General features: G+C 37.8%; 1 protein-coding gene across 4 annotated transcripts in view; it reads right to left on the bottom strand.

The window, feature by feature from the left end:
- The window catches only part of LOC150099031 (serine/threonine-protein kinase Nek8-like), a 1046903-nt gene extending 1025532 nt beyond the window's left edge, over window positions 1-21371 (bottom strand). For all 4 annotated transcript variants that reach the window (XR_016549512.1, XM_090405252.1, XM_090405251.1 and 1 more), the window contains exon 1: window positions 21246-21371. The gene's annotated coding sequence lies outside the window, so the exon portion shown is untranslated. The remainder of the gene's footprint in view (window positions 1-21245) is intronic.
- Window positions 21372-27255: the final 5884 nt, after the last annotated feature.

The raw sequence follows: 27255 nt of genomic DNA on the forward strand, positions 1-27255 counted from the left end.
GTAATAGACTAATTTGGAGGAAAACTGTGGATTGGAGATTAATAATAGTGTAAACTTAATCATGTAGCTGTCATAGTAACCCAAACACCCCTTAGGGGTGTATATCACTAAACTGGTGATGATGATGATATTGTGATGGCTCCTACAAGTTTGTGCTTAGTAGTGTTAAGTTACAGTTGTTGATTTTATGTTTAGTTTTTCTATGTTTATTCAGAAGAAGCCATCAGATTTTTATTTTCGAAACTACTAGATTGATTAATTTATTGTAGTTATATTATTACCATTAAAATCCAGTTTTCTTTAGTAATATTTCTAAATCTTGCATTGTCTTAAAGTTCAATATACATTATTCATAATATCTACATAACCATCAAACACATTTTCAAGTATTTTAATTATAAAATTAAAAATAATAATAATAATTATTATTATTCAGGCCTCCAAGGAGTCAAAAGACTCATTGTGGGAGGCCCTTCCTAAGAAACACAAAGTCTATCATACAACTCCTTAAACTCATTGACCATTCTCGCTTTCACCACTCCATCAGGCAATGCATTCCACGGTTCAACCACCCTCCATGCAAAGAAACCACTCCTCACCCTCTTGCTCACAGTTTCCTTTTGTAACTTCCAGGGATGGCCTCTTGTCATCACTCCTTCCCGCTGTTCAACCAAGCGAAAGAACTTCCCAGTGTCAACCCTGTAACCATCTCTCAACAGTTTACGTCTCAATCATATCACCTCTCCTTTTTCTATCCACCAAACTCTGCAGTCCATATTCCATCAGCTGATCCTCATAACCAAAATTGTAGAGTCCTGAAACCATCTTTGTCATCCGTCATTGTACCCATTCCACAGTTAATTTATCCCTTTCAAATTCTGGGGACCAAATCTGAGAACAACAGTCTAAGTGTGGTCTGATCAGAGACTTATACAACAGAATGATAACCCTTTTATCACTGCAGGTCAGTATCCTTCTCATAATTTCAGCAATCCTCTGTGTTACCTTCACCACCTTTGCAATATGTCCACTAGATCTCGTCTCTCCCCTACTTCCTCCAGTATAACTCCTCCCATAGAGTATGCAGCATCGCATCGATGTTTATTTCCCAAACCTCAAGACCATACATTTTGCTGCATTAAACTGTGACCCCCATTGATTTGCCCATCTATCTAGCTTATTCAAATCCTCTTGCAGGGCTACCACATCTGCACTATTACAAATAATCCTTCCTAGCTTCGCATCATCTGCAAACAACTGAATATCCCCTTGCAATGTCATTGTTATAAAGGTTAAACAATATAGGTCCTAGTACTGAGCCCTGTGGGACCACACTTGTAACCCTCTGCCTCCTTGAAACTGCTCCACCATACACAACTCTATGATACTATCAGACAGCCAATCCCGAATCCAGTTGACTAATCTGACATCCAGACCCATGTGCTGCAACTTAAATATCAGCTTATCATGTGGCACCCTGTAAAATGCTTTCGCTAAGTCTAAGAAAATTACAGTATATGCCTTTCCCTCATCTAATGTTCTTGTAACTTTATTATAAAAGGCTAGCAAATTGCTAAAACAAGAGCACCCTTTCACAAATCCATGTTGGCTCTCACAGATAACATTACCCTCATCTGCGCAAAACTATATATAATTCCTCACTACTTACTCCAAGATCTTAATTACTGATGACACACAAACTGGCCTATCTTACCTTCCTTCCATTCCCTGGAGCATCTTTCCCACAGCCAGACTTTCATTAAAAAGCCAGGTTAAAGGCACTGTCAGTTCCCTAGCACATTCTCTCAAAACTCGTGGTGAAATACCATCCAGTCCCAAAGCTTTACTGACATCCAGAGTACTCAGTATCTGAAACACTCTCCTCCTGTACCTCTAAGCCTCGAACCTGCCCTATCCCTCTAGCATTAAAACTGACTCCTCTAGAATGATATACTCCAATAAAGTGTCCATTAAACAATTCCACTATGTCCTCTGCATTAGTCACTCTATTCCCATTTTTATCCCACAATATCATTCTTCCAGAGTCATTTCTCCTCTTACTGGCCACATAGCTAAAAAATTCCCTAGGATTTTCTTTGGATCTTAGGGCCAATCTCCTCTCATATTCCAGTTTCGCTTTCCTTACCACACTAGTCACTCTTCTGGCATGTGTCTTATATTCTTCATGCATATTCTCTTCACCTGTCTCCTTATATCTCTTCCACATGCAATTCCTGTTTAATATTGTTTGTCATCCACTTTACTCCAAATTGTGTCCTCCTTCACTCGTGGTATACAACTTACCATTGCTGCTAACAAATATTCTTTCACAATTTGCCACGCACTAATGATATCCTGGCGTTCCAATTCCTCCCTCCATGAAACTTCCTGAAGTTGATGTCTAAGACTATTATAATCACCTGCTTTATAATTCCACATACGTTCCCGTCTCTTTGATACTCCTGCATGTCTATTCATTTTCCAAGTCGAAACCATATGGTCACTCTCTCCAACTGGTGGGAGAGATGTCATCTCAGTTATTATCAACTCTTCTGATGCTATAACCAAATCCAAAACTCTTGAACCTCTTGTTCCCTCTGTTACATGTTGCCTAAGACATTTGTCCCTCAAGAATTCTAGAAATTCCATTCCCCTATTGCTACATGCATCTTCCTCTCTCCAATTTATACTATTGTAGTTAAAATATCCCATAACAATCATTGTTCTTGCACTTGTCAAGCTTAACTGTCTAAACATCTCCTGATCCCCATCCTCTGTGCTCCTGGGTCTGTAGCAACACCCCACTAAATATCCTGTTTTGCCCACCTCTACCTCACACCATATGCTCTCAAAATCATTTGTCTCACTGCTTTCCAAAGCCTCCACTCTTAGAGGACATAGGTCGTCACTTATCATAAGCAGTACCCCACCACCACATTTTCCCCTCCTATCCTGCTGAAAACTGCTGTACCCAGTGACTTCTATTCCTGTTATTATAACCTCTTCTGTCATCCACGTCTCAGTGATCCCAATAATTTTTGGCCAGGTTGATGCTATCTGCACCACCAATTCCTCTCCCATATTCCGGATACTCCTGGCATTAGTATAAAGCATATAAATGCCACTGTTTCTATACCCAGCCTTATCCCCTCTAGACTCCACTGGGCTCAGTGTTACCTGATGTCGTCTCCCAAGTATCCATTCCCACAAGAGGCCACCCCTGCTATCATCTCCCTGAAACACAGTGACTCGTTCAGAATAGCAATCTCTCCAGATGCCTACATCCTTCCTCATTCAAATGTAAGCGGTCTCTTGCATACAATTCCTCTCTTTTCTCAAACGCACTCCAAGTATTCACATATACCAGTCCTCTCTTGTCACACATTTTAGCTATTGTCATTCAATATTACTGCTCTTCTGCTCAGCTCGTCATTATCATACCTTGGCAACATGCACACTATTTTTCCTCTCTCTGTCTTCTTCCGTACAGCCTCAAGCAAAAATCTCATATCTCTCGCTGCCCGACTTAGATTACCACTCAAGTCATTTGTTCCTACTATCACAATCATCTCATCCACCCTTTCGCCTCTCTTAATTGCCATAGCCACCATTTCTATTGTTCCTATTGTTTATATTGTTTCACCATGCCAGCCTGGTTGGATGAATGGTTAGCTTATCTGCTCTCCAGCCAAAAGGCTGGGGGTTTGAATCCCATCCCAGGTATGGATGTTTGTGATTGTCTGAAAATCCTAGTGATGGCTGGTCAGCTGTAGATGGTGTTGGTGTAGATGATGAAGGTAGTTGCAGTTTGGAGATGGAGAGTTGTAGAGTAGATATCCTGGAGGTGTTACATAATAATAAATTGTCTTCACCATCAACAAAAAAAAATATATAAAATTTCCTAAAATATAAATCACATTGGAAATGTGTAGAGAAAAAAGCTTTGATATATATATTATTAGTGCATTTACTGCAAATTTATAAGTAGCTTTGTCTGTTAGATTATAATTGGCAGTGGATACTTGACATTTTGAGGATTTTGTTGTTTAGAGTATATTTTTAATACATCCTGTCAGTGTCTTTGTACTGTGTTACAATAATGGTAGCTGCCGTAAGTGTGTTTGCCAATATGTTATCGCCGGCCTGTCACCATTCAAGGATTACATTATAATGCATATTTATAAAATTTTGTGGCATGTGGTGCTTGCGGAATGTTTGATTCCTGTCAGTTAGATATGTGGCAGGTAAGAGACCAGGGAATGTATGTCTGCATAACATGTAGGAAATGGAAAAATTTTAATGAAACTGATACCAGAAATGATTTAAGTTGCTGCAGTAGCATTGTATGGGAAATGAGTGAATGCCAGCAGAGGGAGAAAGACAAGTAGCAAAATCGATGGTGAAAAAAATACTGACAGAAGTAAATGGAATATGAAAAATTAATTCAAAAGCATAAAAGAAGAGATTAGGAGACTGGAAAGACTAGCTGATATGAAATGAATAAGAAGGGAAATGAGAGAGAGAGTTATGTGAATGATAGAAGGAGTACCAGGGAACCAACAGGCATTCAGAGGAAGGCAATATCTTACAGGAACTAGGAATGAAGAGATCACTGGAAGGAAAATAAGTGAAAGTGCAAGGAGAGAGAGAGAGTCAGAGGAGAGGGAGAAGCTAGGGATGGAGTGACATGACAGAAAGGCAGATAACTGGGGATACAAGGAAAGAGAGTTAGAGGAATGCAGGGTGAGCAAGAAATGAATGGAGCAGTGAAAGGGGTGATGTGTGAAAATTCAGTGATTCATGGAGTGCACTAGAGACTGCTAGAGAAGTGCTTGCCTAGGGGAATTATAGAGTGTGACTATGGCAATTAAGCAAGGCAAAAGAGTGAATGTGAATTGATTGGCAAGCGATTTGAGGTTTATGCTTAAGGCTGAATGGCAGAAATGTGTGAGAGGGAAGACAGTAAGAGTGTCATCTAGAAATGATAAAGCATAAATGAGGAGAATCACATCAGAAAAGAATGAATGCCATGATAGCGAGAAAGTGTTGAAAGAGAGACTTTGATTATGTGGCTGTATGGAGTGCATTTGAGGATAAAAGAGAGCTGAATGTGAGAGATGGACTGCATTTGAATGAAAAAGGACACAGGCATCTAGAGAGAATGTATCAGGTTATGCAGAATCAAATGGACTATGAAGGGACAGGTAGAGAAATACTGACAATTCATTGATTTTTCTTTATATAAATGTTAGGAGTATCAGGAATAAAGGAGATGAATTAGTGGCATTGATAACTTCAGCCAGTACAAAGATTATTGGGAGCAGGGAAACATGGTTGATGGAAGATGACACACTGAATAAAAAAAATATATAGTGTATTTCAGCAGGACAGAAAGGATAAATGCAGTGGTGGAGTATTCTTGAGGGACAAATGCCTCAGGAAGCAAGTAGTAAAAGAAACAACAATCTCAAGAGTTCTGGATTTGGTTCCACCATCAGAGGACTTGATTGTGACTAAAAAGGTCATGCCTGCCACTACTGCATTTATCCTTTGGGGATGAGAAGATATACAGAAGTGTCAAGAAGAAAGGAATTTATATGGAATTATAAGGCAGGTAATTATAATAATCTTAGAATCAGATTGTGGTGCTTAAGGATCAAAGCTGTATATCTGAGAGGAGACCTCCATATAGCCCTTAAAGTAATGCAGAGAACCAACCAGGGCTTCTGATCTGATGTCCAATCCTCACCTTCTCGTGGTGCACCCTGTTAGGTATCTACCTGCATACAGAATGAATGATGATGGGCTGGCAATTTGAAATTTAGCTGACCAAATTGTTTTCTTATAGGCTTAAACCACAATATTAATTAATGGTATAACATAATAGAATTTCATGCTGGCTGGGGCATCGCCCAGTTAAACAAGGCCCCCCTTTGTTTCTGCCAGGGAACCAGGGTGAACAGCGAAAAGTCAGCTACTGGAACAAATCCTAAAACACACTACAACTCAATATCACCAGAGTTCAAGATCAGTACTATCAACATAAGAAGCCTGAATGGTAAAGAAATGGAGCTAGCTGAGAAATTGGATAAGTACCAGATCGATATAATAGGGGTGTCTCAAACAAAAAAGACAAAAACTGGTGATATCTTTCTGAGCAATAAATACAAAATGTTATATTCAGGCAACGACAATCAAGGAAAGAAGGAGTAGCCATAGTATTCAACAATAAATATGAGGCCAATCTTCTTGAATGGCAGGCATTCTCAAGTAGAATGATGTGGGCAAATGTGAGAATGGGGAACTGAACAATGAAACTTAATTGTGCCTAAGGTGCCACAGAAGGTTCTACTAAGGTAGAAGTGGAGGAATTTTTTGAGGCTTTAGAGAAAGCAACTGACACAATGGAAAATGAAAAGTTGGTCCTTGCTGGGATCTAAATAGCAGAGTACAAAATGATTGTCAGACATACAAGAATGTTTTGGGAAAATTTGGAGACACGGGCAAATTCTCTATGCTTGCTGTGCAAGCTCATTACTTGAGAAATAAGTAATATTTATTTGTTAATAAATGCATGCATTTATTAACATTTGATTTAGGCTTTTATTTTTGTAGACAGAAGACATCTTAAGCTTGCACGGCAATAATTGAGCTTTGCGTTGTGTATCGAAGGCCGATGCTTGCTTGTCTAGTCAAAGCAACCTTAGCTTGCTCAGTTGTCCGAGCTTCCAGGTCCTTGCTGCAGCACTGTGATTTCATGCATGCACATAGTCATTTCCGCTCCCTTCATGTTGTCTTAAGCACAGGCCATACGCAGTCAAAGTACCTTGGAGCCAGTGAACTTAGCCAGCCTTTACAAGTGTACGTGTTGCTTGGGGAAATTAAGTTACAATCAACTTTTTTTATGATAATGTTATCGACAGTTCATAAAGAAGAACTGTAGGATAGAATTTGTATTCAACTAGCTAAACTGAAAAAGATAGAATATCATTTGTAAGATAAATGTTGCATTTGTATGATTAAATGTACATAAATTTCTAAATATATAGTTTTAAATGGTCAGTAATTCATTAATCTGCTAAAAAGACTTCAATCACACCTCTCACTCCCTGAATGAAAACAAGAGCAAGCATGAATTTCAAGACCAGCATTCACCCCTGTTTGGAGAAAAGAGCAAAGCTAATAATAATGGCAAATACCTGTTTGATTTCTGCTGAGGACATGGACTGGTGATTACTACACAATGTTCCAACATAAAATGGTGCACAAATTCACATGGAGAGAGAAGGCAAGGAATAAGAAAAGTCTCGTTGACTATGTTATTGTTGATAGTGATGTTTTCTCAACGGTGGAGGACACTAGAGTGTACAGAAGATTTGAAATTGGAAGTGATCACCATTTAGTCTTGAGAAGGATAAAATTGAATTTCATATTGAAAAGATGAATATGTAAGAAAGTTTTAAAGCAAATAAACGTTGAGCAGCTCTCAGGTGTGAACTGTAGACTAAATACACAAACATTATTCAAGAAAAAATGAAAGAGTTTGAGAACAGAAATCAAACCTTGTAGATTCAGTGGCAAATCCTGAAGAAAACATTTATTGATTCAGCAAGGTTGTCTACAAGGATAGAAAAATCAGAACTCCATGATAGACACAGGAAGTTAAAGAGGCAGTGAAGGAAAAGAAAAAAACATATCAAAAGATCCTCACAAATAAGTCAGCTTGTGCTCTTAGAGAATACACAGACAAATGTAAGAAAGCTAAACACTGTAAAACTAGCTAAACAAAAGTCATGGGAAGAAAATGTTGGAGGCATTTGAAATGTGGTTATGAATGGAGAAAATAAAGTGGACTAAAAAAATCATTAATGAAGAAGTATTACAAAGAGTTGAAGAAGAAAGGAATTCACAAAAGACCATAAGAAGAAGAAGAAAGCATAACTGCATAGGACATGTATTAAGAGGAGACAGCCTACTGAAGACGGGAAAATTGAAAGAAGGGGCCAAGACGAAGAGCCTGTGTAGCTCAGTAGAAGTGGCGTTTGCACTCTACGGCGCTTGAACGCACGACGAAAGGCGTTCTAATCTAGTCGCTGACTAGAGGAGCTTTTTTTTACGGAATTTATTAACTGAATAATTAACGATTACGCTACTCGGCAGTAAGGAATGATGGGGGATTCAGCTGCAGTTGCAAGTGGTGTATCGCCAAGTCCTCCGCCATTTAAGAACTCAATTATAAGCAATATCATAAGGGACTTTGTGGCATGCAGTACTTGCGGCATGTATGCATCTCGAGAATTAGATATTGGGCTTGTTAAAGAGAGCGGAGAGTGTATGTGTGCAAAATGCAGGCAGTGGGAGGAAATAAGTGTCGAATTATCAATATCCGACCTTGTTGCTCCAGGAATGCGGAATGAATGTAGGAAGACAAGTAGCGTGACAGGAGAGAATAAAAAAAATATATGTATGAATGAGAAAATAATAGTTGATAGTGTGGAAGCCGTGAGTGACTGTGAAAGTTTAGGAGATGGTTTTGTTTGGGAGAGTGAATTTAGATTAAGAGTGACTGACATGCAGAGGGAGATAGATGAGTTGAAAGAGGAGGTGTAATGTCTTGTGAATGAGAGTATAAGTATGAAAGATAAGATTAGGAGAATGGAAGAGATAAATGCAAGCCGAATCAGAGTAGGGGAGAGAGAGAAATTTGGGAGTGTTAGAAGAGGAGAGAAAGGAAACAGAAGAGAGGGAATGAGTGAGAGGTATGTGGGGGCTAGAAGAGGAGAGAAACAGTAGAAGAGAGGGAATGAGAGAGAGGTATGGGAATGCTAGCAGACGAGATGATGGAAACAGTAGGAAAGATGGAATGAGAGACAGATATGAAAGTGCTAGAAGAGGAGAGAATGGAAACAGTAGGAGAGATGGAATGAGAGACAGATATGAAAGTGCTAGAAGTGGAGAAAATGGAAACAGTAGGAGAGAGGGAATGAGAGAGATGTGCGTGAGTGGTAGAAGAGGAGAGAATGGAGACAGTAGGAGAGAGAGAGAGGTATGGGAATGCTAGAAGAGAGAATAGCAGTAGAGGAGAGGGAAGGAGAGAGACCTATGGGAATGAAAGAAGAGGAGAGAATGGTAAGAGGTATAATGTATGGTGACTCAATGATCCGTGGTGTTCAAGATTGGATGAGTGAGGAGTGTTTGCCAGGAGGAACAATAGAAAGGGTGGCCATGGCAATTAAGAGAGGTGAAAGGGTGGATGAGATGATTGTGATGGTAGGAACAAATGATTTGAGTGGTAATGTAAGTCAGGCAGCGAGAAATATGAGATTTTTGCTTGAGACTGTATGGAAGAAGGCAGAGAGAGGAAAAATAGAGTGCATGTTGCCTAGGTATGATAATGATGAACTGAGCAGAAGAGCAGTGATATTGAATGGCATAATAGCAAGAATGTATGACAAGAGAGGACTGGTATATGTGAATGCTTGGAGTGCGTTTGAGGAAAGAGAGGAATTGTATGCAAGAGACCACTTATATTTGAATGAGGAAGGGCATAGGCATCTGGAGAGATTGCTGTTCTGAACGAGTCAGTGTGTCCCAGGGAGGATGATAGCAGGGGTGGCCTCTTGTGGGAATGGATACTTGAGAGAAGGTCGACGATGTCAGGTAGCACTGAGCCCAGTGGAGTCTAGAAGGGATAATGCTGGTATAAGGGAAGGGATCATGCTGGGTATAGAAACAATGGCATTTATATGTTTTATACTAATGCCAGGAGTATCCGGAATAAGGGAGAGGAATTGGTGGCTCAGATAGCATTAGCCTGACCAAAAATTATTGGGATCACTGAGACGTGGTTGACAGAAGGGGATATAATAACAGGAATAGAAGTCGCTGGGTATAGAATTTTTTGTCAGGATAGGAGGGGAAAGCATGATGGTGGGGTACTGCTTATGATAAGTGATGACCTATGTCCTCTAAGAGTGGAGGCTTTGGAAGGAAGTGAGACAAATAATTTTGAGAGCATATGGTGTGAAGTAGAGGTAGGCAAGACAGGGTATATAGTGGAGTGTTGCAACAGACCCAGGAGCACAGAGGATGGGGATCAGGAGATGTTTAAACAGCTACGTTTGGCAAGTGCAAGAAGAATGATTGTTATATGGGATTTTAACCACAGTAGTATAAATTGGAGAAAAAAAAATGCATGTAGCAATAGGGGAATGGAATTTCAAGAATTCTTGAGGGACAAATGTCTTAGGCAACATGTAACAGAGGGAACAAGAGGTTCAAGAGTTTTGGATTTCATTATAGCATCAGAAGAGTTGATAATAACTGAGATGACATCTCTCCCACCAGTTGGAGAGAGTGATCATATGATTTTGACTTGGATAATGAATAGACATGCAGGAGTATCAAAGAGATGGGAACGTATGTGGAATTATAAAGCAGGTGATTATAATAGTCTTAGACGTCAACTTCGGGAAGTTTCATGGAGGGAGGAATTGGAAGGCTGGGATATCATTAGTGCGTGGCAAATTGTGAAAGAATATTTGTTAGCAGCAATGGTAAGTTGTATACCACGAGTGAAGGAGGACACAATTTGGAGTAAAGTGGATGACAAACAACAAGGAAACTGTGAACAAGAAGGTGAGGAGTGGTTGCTTTGTGTGGAGGGTGGTTGAACCATAGAATGCATTGCCTGATGGAGTGGTGAGAGCGAGAATGGTTAATGAGTTTAGGGAGTGGTATGATAGACTTTGTGTTTCTTAGGGGAGGGGGATCTCCCCTCGATGAGTCTTGACAGAGTTTATGTTCTTAGGAAGGACCTCCCAAGATGAGTCTTTTGACTCCATGGAGGACTGAATAATAATAATAATAATAATAATAAAATAAATATCAATAAAGTTGCAAAATATTCTGGAGGGTGTTGAAAAAGCTCAGAAATGAAGGAAAGCATACTGTAAAAGGAATGAGAGATGATAAAAGTGACATGAAAACTAGAGAAAAAGATATCCTTGATGTATGGAATAATTACTTCGAAAAATTGCTAAACCAAACAATCAGTGAAGGTACAGTAGTAAAAAACACTCAACAGGCATGCAATCAGGAAGACATATCCATATTTGAAGTACGAAAAGCCATTAAAAGCTGGAAATGTGGAAAGGCAGCTGGGGGAGATTATATCTGACCAGAAATGCTAAAGTATGGAGGTATAAAAGTTTTACAGTGTCTGCACTGCATAGTTCAGAAAGCCTGACAGAGGGACAAATTCCAGATGACTGGAGTAGAGCTACCAGAGTATCAATATATAAAAAGGGGAAATAAAACTCAGTGTTCCTGATAAGATTTATGCAAGTATACTTGAGAAATGGTTGGGAAGAATTGCAGAAGGGAACCTTAGTGAAGAACAAGCTGCATTCAGGCCAAATAGAGGCTCAGGATCAGATTTTCACTTTATCACAAATAGTTGAGAAATCATGTTCAAACCAATTTTAATTTATGGATCTGAGAGCTAGGTTAAAAATATAACACTTGACCAAAGACTAGAGACCAGTGATAGGAAGGTCCTGTGAAAGATTAGAGGCATGAAGAAATGGCATATAACAAAGATCTGAATTTAATTTTTGTAGATCTGGAAAAGGCATATGACAAGATGCCACGAGAAAAGCTATTCAAAATGCTACAGTTGTATGGTGTCAATGGGGCATTATAGCAAGAAATACTTAGTCTTTATTTGAGTTGTAAGTCAGCAGTTATTTAGAATTGAAGGAAGTACAATAAGATGGTTTTATGTTAAATCTGATGTTAAGCCTGATGATTATACAAGGATGTATAATCATCCCCTCAGTTATTTATTAACTATATGGATCACATTATGAAGGAAAGTGGTATTAAACTTGATATCAAAATTGGAGATGTTAATATCAGCTCTTTACTTTATGCAGATGATGTAATACTTCTAAATGTATCCAGTATGAGTCTGCAGGATTCCTGACTAAATTGAATAACTGTTGTAATAGATTTGGTATGAAGAAGATCAGCAATAACAAACCAAAGACAATGAAAATAGGCAGAAGCATATCAACTGCATCATGATTGAAGAACCTATAGAACTAGAAAAACATTTCAGCTACTTAAGTGTGATTTTTAGAAAATGATAGATTAAATATGGAAACAGACAACAGATTCAACAAAGCTGGTATGGTGGGAAGTCAACTGAATAAATTTATATAGAATAAGAGAGAAATTAGTCAAAACACTAAATTAGCTGTATTCAAGACAGCAGTAGTACAATCATGATTTAATCTTGGGGGAAGGGGTGAGTTGAGTAGACGATCTGAGAATACACACTACGCAATGCCTATGACCTATGGCTTAGCATCTGCAATGATTGCTAAATTCATAAGTAGGATAGAAATCGAAGACACAACAGAACATAAATAAAAAAATGAATTTTAATTCGGAAAAGATTTTTGGAAAATTTTCTAGTGTTTTTTCCTTTTTCCTTTTTTTTTTTTTTTTTTTTAGTGGGAGAAGCCCCTTTGACCCCCTAGATGCACCACTGCAAGACAGTGTTCAAACCAATTTTCACTTATGGATCTGAGAGCTGGGTTAAAAATATAACATTTGACCAGTGATAGGAAAGTCCTGTGAAAGATCAGAGGCATGAAGAAATGGCATCAGTGGCAATATCATATTAAAAATGAGGATATTAGGAAAGAACTTAACATTGTTAGCATCCAGGAATGTGTTAGCAGAGCTAATCTTAGGTGGTATGGTCAGTTAACCAAAATGGGAGAGGAAAGATTAGCAAAACAAGTGTTCTCTGCCAGGTTGGCAAGAAAAAGAACCAGAGGAAGATCAAGATATAGTGGATTGATATAGTAAAAATTGCCTTAAAAGATAGAAATATAAGATTTGATAATGTTGGAGTTTTGCAGGTAACAGATTGATTTGGAGAAAAATTGTAGATAGGAAGTTAGTAATGTAAGTTTTTCATGTACTACTATCATATCCTGTATACACTTTGAGGGTACATATCAGTAATTTGATGAGGAAGAGGTGGAGAAGTTAATAGATGTCAAAAATCATATAACTCAGCTACATTGTGTTGTCATATTATGAATATGTCATCTACATACATCCACCAAATTGACAGTTTAGTATTTGTAAATAACAGGATGTCATTTTCGAACTTTTCCACTCAGTGAGGAGATAGAGGGCTTCCTATTGCAAGGCCCGAAGTTGTTTGTAGATTTTTCCTTTTAGTTGAGAGATGTCTTGAGAGAACAGATCATCTATAAGTACCATAACTTCGTTCACAGGAACATTTTTAAATAATGATACAACATCTAAAACTAGCTAGAATGTCTGTTCTTGAGATAGAAATTTCTCCTACTTTTTTTACAAATTGTTGTGTTTTTTTGATATAGACATTCATGTGTCTAATGTGCTCCTTTAGAAGATGAGCGAAATGTTTTGATAACAAATAAGTTGGTGAGCTAATACCATCTATGATCTGTCAAAGAGGAATATTGGTCTTGTGTACTTTTGGTGATTCATATAAACGTGGAGTTAACGGATGCATGGATTTCAGTTTTTTCTTTAGATCCATGGGCCATGTAGTCATTTTGCATAAAAGGGTGTTGGTTTCTACATGACTCATCCAAGTATGGTTAGAATCTAATTGACAATAAGTAGAAGCAGTGGCATCGACAGGATGTAGCATAGAGGCAGCCTGCCTCATGGAGCAGCTTAATAAGGGCACTCGCTCAGCCATGTTGCGGTAGGCACCGTCACTATGCTAACAATTCCTGTCAGCTTCCTGTTAACGTAGCAAGTGCAGAAAGAAGTTTTTCCAAACTTAAGCTGATTAAAACTTATTTGCAGACAGCAATGACCCAAGAAAGATTGATCGGCCTAGTAACTATATCATTAGAGGGCAGACATAGCTTATAATTTAAATTTAGAAGTGCTTATAAATAGTTTTATTGTGCAATATCCTCATACAACAACGTTTAATTAATATTATTATGTAATAGTTTTGCGTATACTTTTCAGTATAGTCAAAAAACTACAACTCACGTGGCTTGGGCATCAACTCAGACATCCTGAAGTCTCGCCCTTTTTGGAATCCCTCATCCTGTACAAACCAGAAGATGACAAACGCAGTAGAGTAAGACCATGTAAACAATTTTGGCAATGCATATGTGAAACCATCAGTAGACTGAACTGCAAAACTCCATCTGACATCTACCAGTTAGCTCAAGATAGAGAGACTCGGAAGACCATAATTTGCAGTATTTAATTTTTAATATAAATCTCTTTTACCTTTTCACATTGTATCATATTGTGAATAAACTATGTATGTAATAGTTTTGCATTGTTTCTCTTGTAATAAAAAAAAAATAGCAATTGGAGATTTTCTTATATATTTGTCTTATAATCCATCAGGGGAGATATTTAATTGTTTGCTTCAATTAAATATCTCCCCTGGGGGGGGGGGGGGGCAATCTAATCTGTCGAAGGCCCTGAGTAGAGGTATCTAAAAGTAAAACTGAAATTTTGGTCATATAATCTGTCCTATTCAAGATAACAGTTGAATTCCCTTTGTCAAAAGAGTCCCTGGTGACCCCCAAGTTTGTCGTCCATCTCAATACACACCAAAAATATTATAAAAAGTCAAAACGACGTAGGGAAAGAAATTAAAACACTGTGTTTGTTTATTTTATTTATAGTATAGTTGCTGAAAACTAATTATTAAGTAATAAAATTACCAAGTTAACATAAATAGAATAATCTTCGAAAAATAAAATTGTCTCACGTGAAAAGTGCCGCCCTGGGCGGATCGTTCCCTCCTAGCTACGCTGCTGCCTTATTATCAAAATGCTCTGCAAATACTCAGCTGTAGAAAGTTTTTTTTTTTTTTACCGCTTGCTTATAAATGAAATTTGCCAAGGAATTATATTCTTGTTTAATCCTTTATCCAAGTGTAAGCAAACAAAGTTTACATGTGATATATCTTCACGACTAGGCTACTTGTATATAAAGGCTTCACATACTGCCTTACTACTCGGTTTGGCACATAGAGTTTTTGTCATTATGACGGTTGTGGATTTTCTTCTTGGTAAAACATATTAATCAAATATGAGAAACTCTGGTTTTATAGTGTAGTTGCTAGATTAACTAGAAGAGACGTGATTAAAGTTATTAAATTACAGATTATATTGTATTTAAGAACAGCAGCACAAGTAAGTGGACTGTAATTGCAACGAGGGCGATTTGTTAGGCCTAACAGCCGTTAGAATCGCCATTGTTAGCTCATCTATTTCAGATACATATATTTGCACGATTTACTTGCATAGTCCATCTAGGACTACAGGATACTTTGCTGGCAGGCCCCTAGCCCTGCGGGATTATTTATACTGCAATCAACCAATTTCTGCTGGCAGGAAATCGCCACTTTGACATGGAAAACATCAAAGAACAGATCCAGATCCTTAATAAGGAGCAGTCCCTAGAATTACTGAAACTCATAATAGGCAAGTTAGAATCTGACTGGCCAGGATTTATAAAACAATATATTCACTCTAATGATCAGGATGGAGAGGAGGAGAATGAGATTTCACAAGATGAACTCATTGCTGCTGTGTCACCAAAATCCCCCTGTCAAAACATCTCTCAGGGGAGTACTCTAACAAAAGAAGAAGAATTATAGAAGACCAGATGGATGAAGACATACCAACATCAGATGTCCCAAGGAACACCGAAAAGGTTCCACCTGTTATTCTAAGGGACAAGGACAAATGGACCACTATCACATCAGCCCTTATGTAACATAAAATCTCATATTCCTGGGCTAAAAATCAAGATGAAGGAATCAAAATCCAGCCAGCCTCAGTCACTGACTACAGACAGCTGACAAGATTAATGAATAACAAAAGTCTTCCATATCACACTTTTGCTTTACCGAGTGAAAAAAATCTCAAAGTAGTACTTTGCAGGATAACCGAAGGTGTCCCGCAAAGTACTACTTTGAGATTTTATCTACTCATAAGATCTGCTGATCTTATGAGTCCGAGTCTAACATCAGTGAAAGTGAGCAGGATGCTCTGGGCAGATAAACAACCAATGCCACTGGTACTCGTAGAAATTGATAAGACACAGAAAGAGATATGAACTGACAACGATCTGTGGCCTCAGAATTTCTACTGATGAAAAAGTCGACAGCTGGGCAGTGCCATAGGTGCCAAAGGTTTGGCCATGCCCAAAAACTTTGCAAGGCAAATTACAGGTGTTTAAAATGCGGCGAGGGCCACCAGCTGTCACGTGTACAAAACCAAGATCCACTCCAGCTAAATGGGCCAATTGTGGAGGACCTCACCCCGCTAACAACAAGGGATGCATTACACACCCAAATAACCGAGGGTCATCAAAAACTACCATTCCAACACATTTCAGCGATGCTCAAGACACCCATGCAAGTCACACCCCGGTCCAAATTATCTCCAGCTTGGCAACTCAAGAAAGGAAACAAATGCCTAAAACTTCTGCAGAGGCAGCAAGAACAAAGGCTGCTCCATCTCATGATCATATAAGCTCAAATCTAACATCAGTACTAACTGCCTCACTAGTTACCATGTTACAAGAATTCAGTATGACAAATCCTTTGCAGTCCTCCATGAAAAGATTCCTACAAGGTACCCACTCAATTCTGACAGCCCTCAATAATGAATAAAAGAAAGTTCCATCCCAACTATCTCATGATTACTGCATGGAACGCCAATGGACTTAATAACAAAATCCTAGAACTACAAGAGTTCTCTCACAGACATAATCCTGACATATTACTGGTAAATGAAACACATCTCAGGCCATCTAATAACCCCAAATTACGGAACTATATTATGTACAAAACAGATAGACTCACCAGCAGCGGAGGAGGAACAGCTATATACATTAAAAACTAACTAAGCCACAATGTTCTGATCAATCCACAAACCAAGAACCTAGAGATAACAGGCATTGAAGTTCATAGCAACAATGCTGGCAGTATCAAAATCTATGCTGTATATAATTCACCCAGCATTCCATTACTGGTATCTGACTTAGACACCATTCTCAGCTACGCAGACTCCATCATCATGGCTGGTGACTTTAACGCCAAACATACAGCCTGGCATAGCTCCACAATCAACGACAAAGGTCGAACTCTAAACCATTAATCAACGCAACATTCTATTGTTGTAACTGGAACCACGGAGCCCACCCATCACAGCTCAACTGGAAGTTCAGATGTACTTGACATAGTCGTCCTCAAAAACATCAGATACCAATATCAGCTTGAAACAATAAATGAACTTTCGTCCGATCACAACCCTATTCTGCTTCAACTCGGTACACAAGAACATTTCTCCCCTCCCCACGCTTTCATATCTTGGGACAAACTCTCCAGAATCCTACCCGATCACACTGGCCCAGTCCCTACTATTCACACTAAAGAGGAGATAGAATTGGCTGCAAACAACCTTACCAGTCAAATCAAAAATGCAATAAAATCAATTACCCAAACTAGTCTTTCACCCAAGTGGTCGGATCCCCAAGGAAATCATGGATTTAATCAGACTGAAAAACAAAACCAGAAAGAGGTATTATAACACAAGAGCCCCTCAAGAAAAAACAAATTTGAATAAATTAAACAGACAAGTCCGGGAAGCTCTCCAAAAACATCGAAACCAAGAATGGGAATCTAAGCTAACAAAATTAAACCCAGAAGACGACTCCATTTGGAAGTTTCTGAGACCCTTCCGCACTAAAAGACAACTTTTACCCCTAATTCAGACCACGAAAGGAATAGCTCATACTGCCAAGGAAAAGGGAGAGGCTCTGGCTGACAGCTTGGAAACTCAATGCAGCCCCTCTTATGAAAATCTGAACATCAATCTCATCTACATGATTCACCACCGAGTCAGGCAGGCCATAACACAACAAAAAGATAACCTAGAACCTCTCACACCCACTTCTCCAACAGAAGTTATAACTATTATAACCCACCTGAACAATAATAAAGCTCCAGGTTCAGATGGAATTACAAAGTAATCAAACTACTTCCTAGAAAAGCCATTGTACATCTAGTCAACATAATAAATGCCATCCTCAGGCTCAAATATTTCCCTTTAACATGGAAGATAGCATATGTCACACCAATCAAAAAGATTGGAAAAAACACCCAACTCCCTGAAAGCTACAGAGCTATTAGTCTTCTGTCTAACCTTGGAAAGATCGCAGAAAAAGTAATCCTTACTAGGCTTCAATCACAAACGGATAAACTAGGTATAATTCCAAATGAGCAATTTGGATTTAGAAAAAAACCACTCCACTGTTCAGCAGATCCACAGGCTGATCGAATACATCTCCGAAGGCTTCAACCGGAACCTTCATACAGCTGCAGTCTTTTTAGAAGCTGCAAAGGCTTTTGATAAGGTGTGGCATCAGGATCTTCTCTACAAGCTCATCACATTCAATATGCCTACTAATCTAGTTAAAATAATTCACTCTTACCTCAGAGACAGATACATGCAAGTCAAAATAAATGAAACTGTATCAACCAGATGCAAGGTTCTGGCGGGAGTGCCGCAGGGCTTACTCTTGGCCACCTTGCTGTTTTCTGTCTATATAGCTGATATCCCTCAAAACCCAAGCTCAACAATCCCTGCATTATATGCTGATGACACAGCATTATTAGCAAGATCTCTCGGCCCCAAACTAGCTATCAAAAGACTCCAAAACAGTATTTACACACTAGAGAAATGGTTGATGGACTGGAAAATCCAAGCCAGCCCACAGAAGAGTTCAGCCATACTGTTCACTAGAAAAAAGCCTCAAATCAAGGAAGATATATATTTACTGGGTGTTAAAATCCCATGGCAGAATACTATCAAATATCTTGGCATAACTCTAGATAAAAAACTACAATTCACCAATCATACAGAACACATAAGTTCAAAGACATCTAAAGTAATAGCGCAGCTCTACCCCATGAACAACAGAAAAAGTAAATTCGATACTCAGAACAAACTACTCATATACAAGATGGTAATACGCCCAGTCATCACTTACACATCTCCTGCATGGAGTCGTACTTCGAACACAAATATTCAAGAGCTGCAGAGAATACAGAACAAATGTCTGAGAATGAGTTTGGATGTCCCGTGGTTTATCAGAAACTCTCAAATTCACAGAGAAGTCAACAATCCCTACATCACTCTCCTTCATGACCTAGCTGAAAAGTTCTTCATCAAGACAATAAATCATCCGAACCCAGTGAACACGCAAGCTTCAGACTATAATGAAGCAGATTTCTGCAAATACAAGAGACCCAAGTCAATTCTATGCTCAGCTGAACACAGTTAATCTCACTGCCCTTTCAGGGCTAGCTTAAAGCTCAATAATTCTCCACCAAAAAAACTTTCCTTTTCAGATGGAGGGGAATATGAAAAGCATTTATGCCTCACCCATTAAGTCAGTATCGTTCTGCGTTCTGCCTTTGCATTACTCCGTAATGCAAAGCACACATTCTTTCGGACGTATATAATGCTAATTATATAATACCCCACTTGGTTATATAAGCATTATATAACCAAGTGGGGAAAAAAATCCTGCACCTATTTCTAATTCAGAGTATTTTAATAATAATAAGGGAAAACTTTTTACAACTGAAACATGGTTTGTTGTATTCCACTGCTTAACAATCGCAATAATCTGACGTTACTTCAAGCCACTTTACATTAGTGGGGAAATGTAATTAATGACACGCACACCAACCAGTATACAACGATTATTTAAACTATCAATAAGGATTCCGTTCAACTTGTACAGAATCCAGAAACAAGCGAATCTAGTGATGGTTCGTTTGCTCTCAACGGTATATAGTGACTGAAGAAACCACAGCAAGCCACCCATTTTTCTAATTGCAAAATAAAACCGAACATTGCCAACCTAGTGAATAATATACCATAGAAAGGGATAGATAAACGAAATTGATATAAAAAATTGAAATAAACGGAACAAAAATATGTTTGCAACGTTGTTTTTTTTTTCAGTGTTTAGAAATCTAAACACTGAAAATAAATAGAACATTTTTAGGAAACCTGGTTTGTTCTGCTTTTTAGATTTCCTCAGAAAATCAACGCTCCTTATGGAGCGGTGGTTTATTTTACAGATCAATGCTCAATAAAGTACTCCACAGTTTCAATAACCGGCAAAATTTCATGCGTATACAGAATATTTTTTCGCATACCACAATAACGTAACGTTTCTGACATCTACAGATGTTGTGCACTTGCATACTGCACAATTTGTTGCTGAGGTATAATACCGTATTTTTGTATTCTACTACGAAGATAAAAATAGTCCCTCTACTAATTAAAGTGGTGCTTTTGATATCAAGTTCAATTGGCTATAAGGTTGTAAAAGTTTTCCCGTGGCCCAAAGTGTCCGAAATAGGATTGAAGAAATACAGCAGTATTCCGGTAAAGCATAATATTATGAATTAAAGAAGACAAACTCGCGCTTACTTAGAAACGAAGCGTTTTGTAATTTACGTGTTTTATTCTTTTTTGATTACGCGGAATATGTCAGCTTGTATCAATTCGCTCCATGTTTAAAGCCCGGCCTGATAAGCTGTTGTGTGAATATAAATAAAAATAATGCTAATAGTTTGTTTCACATTTTATATTAATTTGATATCAAGAATAAATGAAAATATACAGCATTTAAACAAATAGTTTCTAGACTCCAACTCGATTGTCAGGTAAAGGAGGGGGGAATTGTTTTCAGTGGATGGATTGGCTTTTATAGTGTTACCGTGAATCATTCTAAAGAAAATAGCATCTTTGTGATGTTAGATTCTTCCTAACCCTTTACACACAATTAAATTAACCTTTAAAGAGTTAAATCTTTAAAATACACCCATGCACGCACCACACGCGTGTAATTCTAATTCTTTATAGTTGAATCTTTAAAGTTCGTGCTCTTTGTACAGTGTACAGATATTTAAAAAATATTTTTCTTTTTATACAAAATGTTTTCTAATTCTAATACTTAGATGAAGTATATTTCAAATGCAACCTTAAATAAATGAAATAAATTTAATCATTTAATTATGAGCTTCATCTGGGACTTGTAGACAGAAAAAATAATAATAAAGAACAAAGAGAGTGTGGAAAAATGCAAATATATTTTACTAAGCCTACCTGTGCATTGGCAATACACTCCACTTCTTTCCAACGTGTTGACAAATATACATTCTTTATGCGCACATTTCTCACGTTTACCGTGTGTTCACTATCTTGCCCTATATTTTAACGATAAGGAATTACTAATTTTTCCACAATACAAGCTCCACGTTGCGATCAATATATAATATCATGTGACTTAGAGTAGCACAGATACACCTCATTCTTTGATTATTCGTTATTTCATTTCATAATGCCATTCTGAGTATATGTTATACTTTCCTAAAGCAATTAAATTTAAACGTGCTCCTTTATTTAAGCATCAGGATTAATTATAATATATAATAAATAGTATAAGTAATTATAATTTACTTATATACTTACATGTATGCAATACAAAACGTAATAGTAATTTACTGTAATCCGCTACTAGCGTTTTTGTCATGAATTTGCAAAGGTTGCTAAAACAACAAATCAACTTACATGGTTGTTGAAGAACACACTTACAAGCAGGGATAGGGGGGAGTTATTGTTCCACTTTATAACGCATTGATAAGACCACATCTGAACTATTGTGCACCAATCTAGTCACCCGGATTCCTTGGTAATGAAAAAATGCTGGAAATGATCGGAAGACGAGTGACAAAGATCGTTTAAGGTTTGTGAAATGTTTCCAATGGGGAAAGATTAAAGGTCTGTGAGCTCCAATAACTTGCTGATATGGGTAAGAGGGAAGATATGATAGAAGCGTGTACGTTATTAAAGGGATTTCATAGGATTAATACTAATGACATTTTCCCGTACAGTGCAGGAAAGGATAGAACGAGTGGCCATCCCTGGAAATTGTGTAAGAATGTGAATAAGGGAGTTAGGACTTTTTTTTTTTTTTTGCTTGGATGGTGTGGAATGCGTTGCCGGAGGTGTTTGTGAATGCTTCGTCTATAAATAAATTTAACAAAAAGTATGATAGGTATTTTTTTTTTTTTAATGATAGGTATTGTGTGAATAATGGTTAGGGTGACAATGTAGGATCCCCCACGATGAGTCTTCTGACACCATGGAGACACTGTTATCATCATCTTTATCATAATCAACAACAACAACAACAACATTCCTATCAAGGATTTAAGCCTAGAGTGGCCTGTTCCGGGCCTTAGAAGTCATCGTTGAATCTTTTAAGAGGACGTCATAGTTCTCTTTTTCCTAATGGCTTGTACTTTAAGGCTTGTTTTGGTAATCTTTCTGTTTTCATTCTTTGAACATGTTCCATCCATTTATGCTCATATGTTTAAATTTTTTCTATTACTGATTCCTGGTTTAATTCTTTCATAATTTCTTCATTTCTTTTGTGATCAAACAGAGTATTGCAGTTTTTCTCATAAACTTCATTTCAGCTGTTATTAATCTTTGTTTGTCGTTTTGTTTTATTATCCAGATTTCACTTCCAATAATAATAATAATAATAATAATAATAATAATTATTATTATTATTATTATTATTATTAGTAGTAGTAGTAGTAGTAGTGCATCACAATTATCGAACATCGACAGATTTGGATTATCGATATCGCAGCACCCAGTAATAGCAACATTAACAACAAAGAACTGGAAAAAAATTACTAAATATCGAGATCTGACAATCGAAGTTGGTAGGCTGTGATCTTGGCGCAATTTCAAAGAAGCTATCCAACTATTTACAGCAATTAAACATCAACGAAGTGATCCCATACGACCTACAAAAAAAAAACAGCATTACTTGGAATTGTCCGTGTTTTACGACGCTACCTGACAGACGGGGGTAAGGGATAATTTCTTTACTTGGAATTATTCCAGGCTAAGATATGCACAATACATCTCTAATACAGAGTTTTAGCCTCTTCTTTACCAAGACCGTACTGTGTGGCGAAGAGTCACATCCTTCCACAGGTGCCCCCGTTTTCACAGAACAGTGCAGATCTAGACTGGAAAGTCGAAAAATATTCCAGAGGAAGGCAATGGCAAACCACTTATGTACCTTGCCAAGAAAATTCCATGAACATGCCAAAAATGAGAAAGTATGATATGGTGCTGGATGGTAAGACCCACGGGCCTGAAGCCATCCAACATGCAACTGGGGAAGAACAGAGGGCTTCCACAAGTAGAACTAGTTTGTATGATGTGCCAGGTCAAACACAGAAGGACTCTTGGTCACGGATTGGAAAAGGGAGGTTTCCTGTTTCACAAGAAACCACAGGATTAGAACTTGGAATGTTAGAGGTATGAACCAAGGTAAGCTGGAAATACTAAAGATGGAAATGGAGAGTAAGAAGCTGGATATATTGGGAATAATTGAACTTAGATGGACAGAATGGGCAATTTTCAGTCAGGGAACTGTATGGTGTATTACTCAGGACATGACACAAGTTGTAAAAATGGAGTATCTTTATACTCAGGAAAAAGATGGCTAGGCATGTATTAAGTTATAATCCAGTGAGTGACAGACTGATTTCTCTCAGAGTGAGTGGACATTCAATGAATATCACCATCATTCAGGTTTATGCACCCACTACAGAGTCACCAGGAGAAGACATTGAAGAATTTTATGGCAAGTTACAAGAAGTGATAGATGTAACACCAAAGCAAGATTTATGGCTACTTATCGGAGATCGGGATGCAAAAGTGGGAGAGACTGAGGAACAAGGAATAACAGGTCGTTTTCGTTTAGGTATTCATAACACTGCAGAGAAGGGACTTGTTGAGTTTTGTGCAGAGAATTCTTTGTTTGCTGCTAAAACAGCACAAAAGAAGATTGTACAGATGATATACCTGATGGACAATGCATAATTCAAATTGCACTTCTCCATCTTCTTTTTCCATTTAAACTTGGAAAAAGAAGATGGAGAAGTGCAATTCAGTCTGTCAAGACTTTTCCAGGTGCAGACTGTGAAACAGACCATGAGTTATTAGTGGATACGATACATGTGAAATTACAGAAACGAAAACAACACAAATGTCGATCAGATATGATATTGGAAACATACCATCTGAATACAATATTATTATACAGATGAACTATGATCTATGGGAAAAGATTAAAGATATAACTAAAACAGAAGCAAAGAAGAATATTCCAACAGTTTGCAAGAAGAAGTTTAAATGGCTGTCAGCAGATGCCATCAAAACTGCTCAGGAAAGGACGAAAATGAAGGCCACAGGAAATTTGCAGGAAGTACAGCATTTGAATGCAGAGTTTCAACGACAAGCCAGAAAAGACAAGGAAAAATACTTTAATCAGGAATGCCTGCAAATAGACCAAAACAAGAAAGGAAAAACAAGAGATCTTTTCAAAAAAGATCAGAGAACTAACAGGGAAGTTTAGTGCCAAGGTGACAGTATTGAAAAGTAAACACAAAAGATATCTTACAGAAGCTGCAGACATCAAAGAAGGATGGAAAGAGTATACAGAAGCCCTTTACAGAAAGGTCTCCAAAATTACTGAGAAATATGAAGAGCAGGATTATACACAGGAGCCAGTACTACTGAACAGTGAAGTGAGGTGGGCACTGCAACAGCTATCCAGTAAGACGGTACCAGGAGGAGATGGAATACCTATTGAGCTGCTCAAAGCCCTGGGAGAAGAGGCAGTTAAAATTTTAACAGCTCTGTGTCAGCGAATTTGAATCGCAACTACATGGCCTAGGGAATGGAAAAAAGCAGCTTATATACTTTTATTGAAGAAAGGCGATGCAAGAGAGTGTGAAAATTACAGAACTATAGCACTGATTTCTCATTCAAGTAAAGTCTTACTTGTAAGATCTTTCAGAAAAACTGTAACCATTCATGAAGAGAGAAATGCCAGGTGAACAGGTAGGATTTCGAAAAGGCAGAGGAACAAGAGATCGAATTGCCAGTATGAGATGGATAATAGAAAGACACAGGAATATCAAAATAATGTCTACCTTTGTTTCCTTGACTTTAGCAAGGCTTTTTGACTCTAGAGTATTCCACAGTTTCATAGACACTGTGGAATGTGTTAAGAACAATGGGAGTTCCAGAGCATTTCATTATCCTTCTGAGGAACCTTTATTATGTACAAGAAGCTACTGTCCGAAGAGATCTTGGAGAAACTGAGTATTTCACAATAGGTAAAGGAATCGACAAGGATGTATTTTATCTTCGTACCTGTTTAACTTATACAGTGAATACATTTTAAGAATGGCAGGACTGGAGGAGTCTTCAGTTGGAATTAAAATTGGTAGAAGAAATATTGATAATTTGAGGTATGCAGATGATACCACCTTGCTAGCAGAGTGCAAAGAAGATTTGGAGGAACTTATTATGAAAGTTAAAGAAGAAAGTGCTAAATATGGTCTTAAACTTAAACCCAGAAAGACAAATGTTATGGCAACATATGAACTTAATGATTTTGAAGTAGATGGGGAGAAAATGGAAGCAGTTAACAATTTTGTGCTACTAGGATCCCGAATTGATAAAGATGGTTATTGTACTGAAGAAGTTAGAAGATTATTACTTCGAAAGAAAGCAATGACAAATTTAAGCAAGATCTTTAAAGATAAAGTTATTAGCCTCGCAACAAAAATCTGAATCGTGAAAGCAATGGTATTCCCTGTGGTACTGCATTTAAACTATGTGTTTTGAGAAGTTTACTAAGAAAACCATGGACTGGAAAGCAACCAATAGACATAATAAACCCAGATTGCTCCCTCGAAGCTATGATCGTCAAGCAAATATTGTCATACTTCGGCCATATTATGCGAGCAAATGACAGTCTGGAGAAGATGATGATGCTTGCTAAAGTTGGTGGAAGCAAGGAAGACCAAGAATTAGATGGGCGGATTGAGTTAAAGAAGCAACTGGAATGCACTTGGAAATTCTGAAAGATACGGCCAGGAACAGATCTGAATAAAGAATGTATGTTCATAGAATCATCAGGAATCGAAAACAACTCGATGGAACATAACAACAACAAACCTGATAGACTATTCTTAGATTTTTCGGTAGAATTTGAATTGTTCTGTATCAAGTCAAATTGTTCTTTAAATAATATTTGTTGTTTACAAGATTTAAACAACATTATTTAATGTTGTTTAAATCTTGTTTTGTGGATACAATACAACAACAACAACAACAACAACAATAATAATAAGTAGGCAGGGCCGTTTACCCTAACCTTTGGAGACTGAGTAGACAATTCAATCTCCACTGGTAGCCAATCAGAGAGATAGCTTGCCCAAGGCTATCACTGATTCATCGGTACGCAGTGAAGAAGGCGGCAAGCTAGTGCCGCCATCTCGTGGTCCCTAACCCTAACACAATATTTTTAATGTCTGAAAATAGTGTGGGTTCGACGGTCGATTTTCTTGAGTTTACGGGACGAAAAACCCAAGTTTCCGGGAGAAAAAACCCGCTAGCCCATGCCAGAGATCGACTAACTCGGGAACCGGTCGAAAAAAGGGTTAAAAAAATTTCCTCTAGTCGGCGACTAGATTTGAACCACCAAATTCTTTCTTCGTGCAGTCAAGCGCATACTCCCTATTACGGGAACATATAGGCGTTAGCTGATTTTTTTTATTTTTTTTTAATAATAATAATGAAGTCAGAGATATCGGAACATAGGAACTCCATAAATAACCGTATAACACTACCACCATTCAAAGCTTTACATAAATCTAAGCTAAAACAGCTCCTCTTAGACTCAAATGCAGTGATAAAAACCATCATAGTCAACAGTATAAAGAAAACAAATCAGCTCCTATACAACGCAGCCTATATCATTACAATGAAGCTTGGTTTGAAACCGCAAGAGTAAAAGCCGATTTAAAGCAGTCTACACCATGGAAAATACGGTTGGAACGAAAAGTCAACAAACTTCGAGGTGATCTGAGCAACTTAAAGAGTTTTAAAGAAGACGACTGAAAAATAATAGCATAAAAAACAAACTGATAAACACATATAATTTGGCAAACAAAACAATTGCTGAAGTTATTGAAGAGCTAATTAAAAAAGAATTACAGCGACTACACAGAAA

The sequence above is a fragment of the Typopeltis vanoorti genome, chromosome 15 (genome assembly GCF_054136105.1).
Source record: "Typopeltis vanoorti isolate ZY-2024b chromosome 15, IOZ_Tvanoo_1.0, whole genome shotgun sequence".
In the NCBI taxonomy this organism is placed as follows: domain Eukaryota; kingdom Metazoa; phylum Arthropoda; class Arachnida; order Uropygi; family Thelyphonidae; genus Typopeltis; species Typopeltis vanoorti.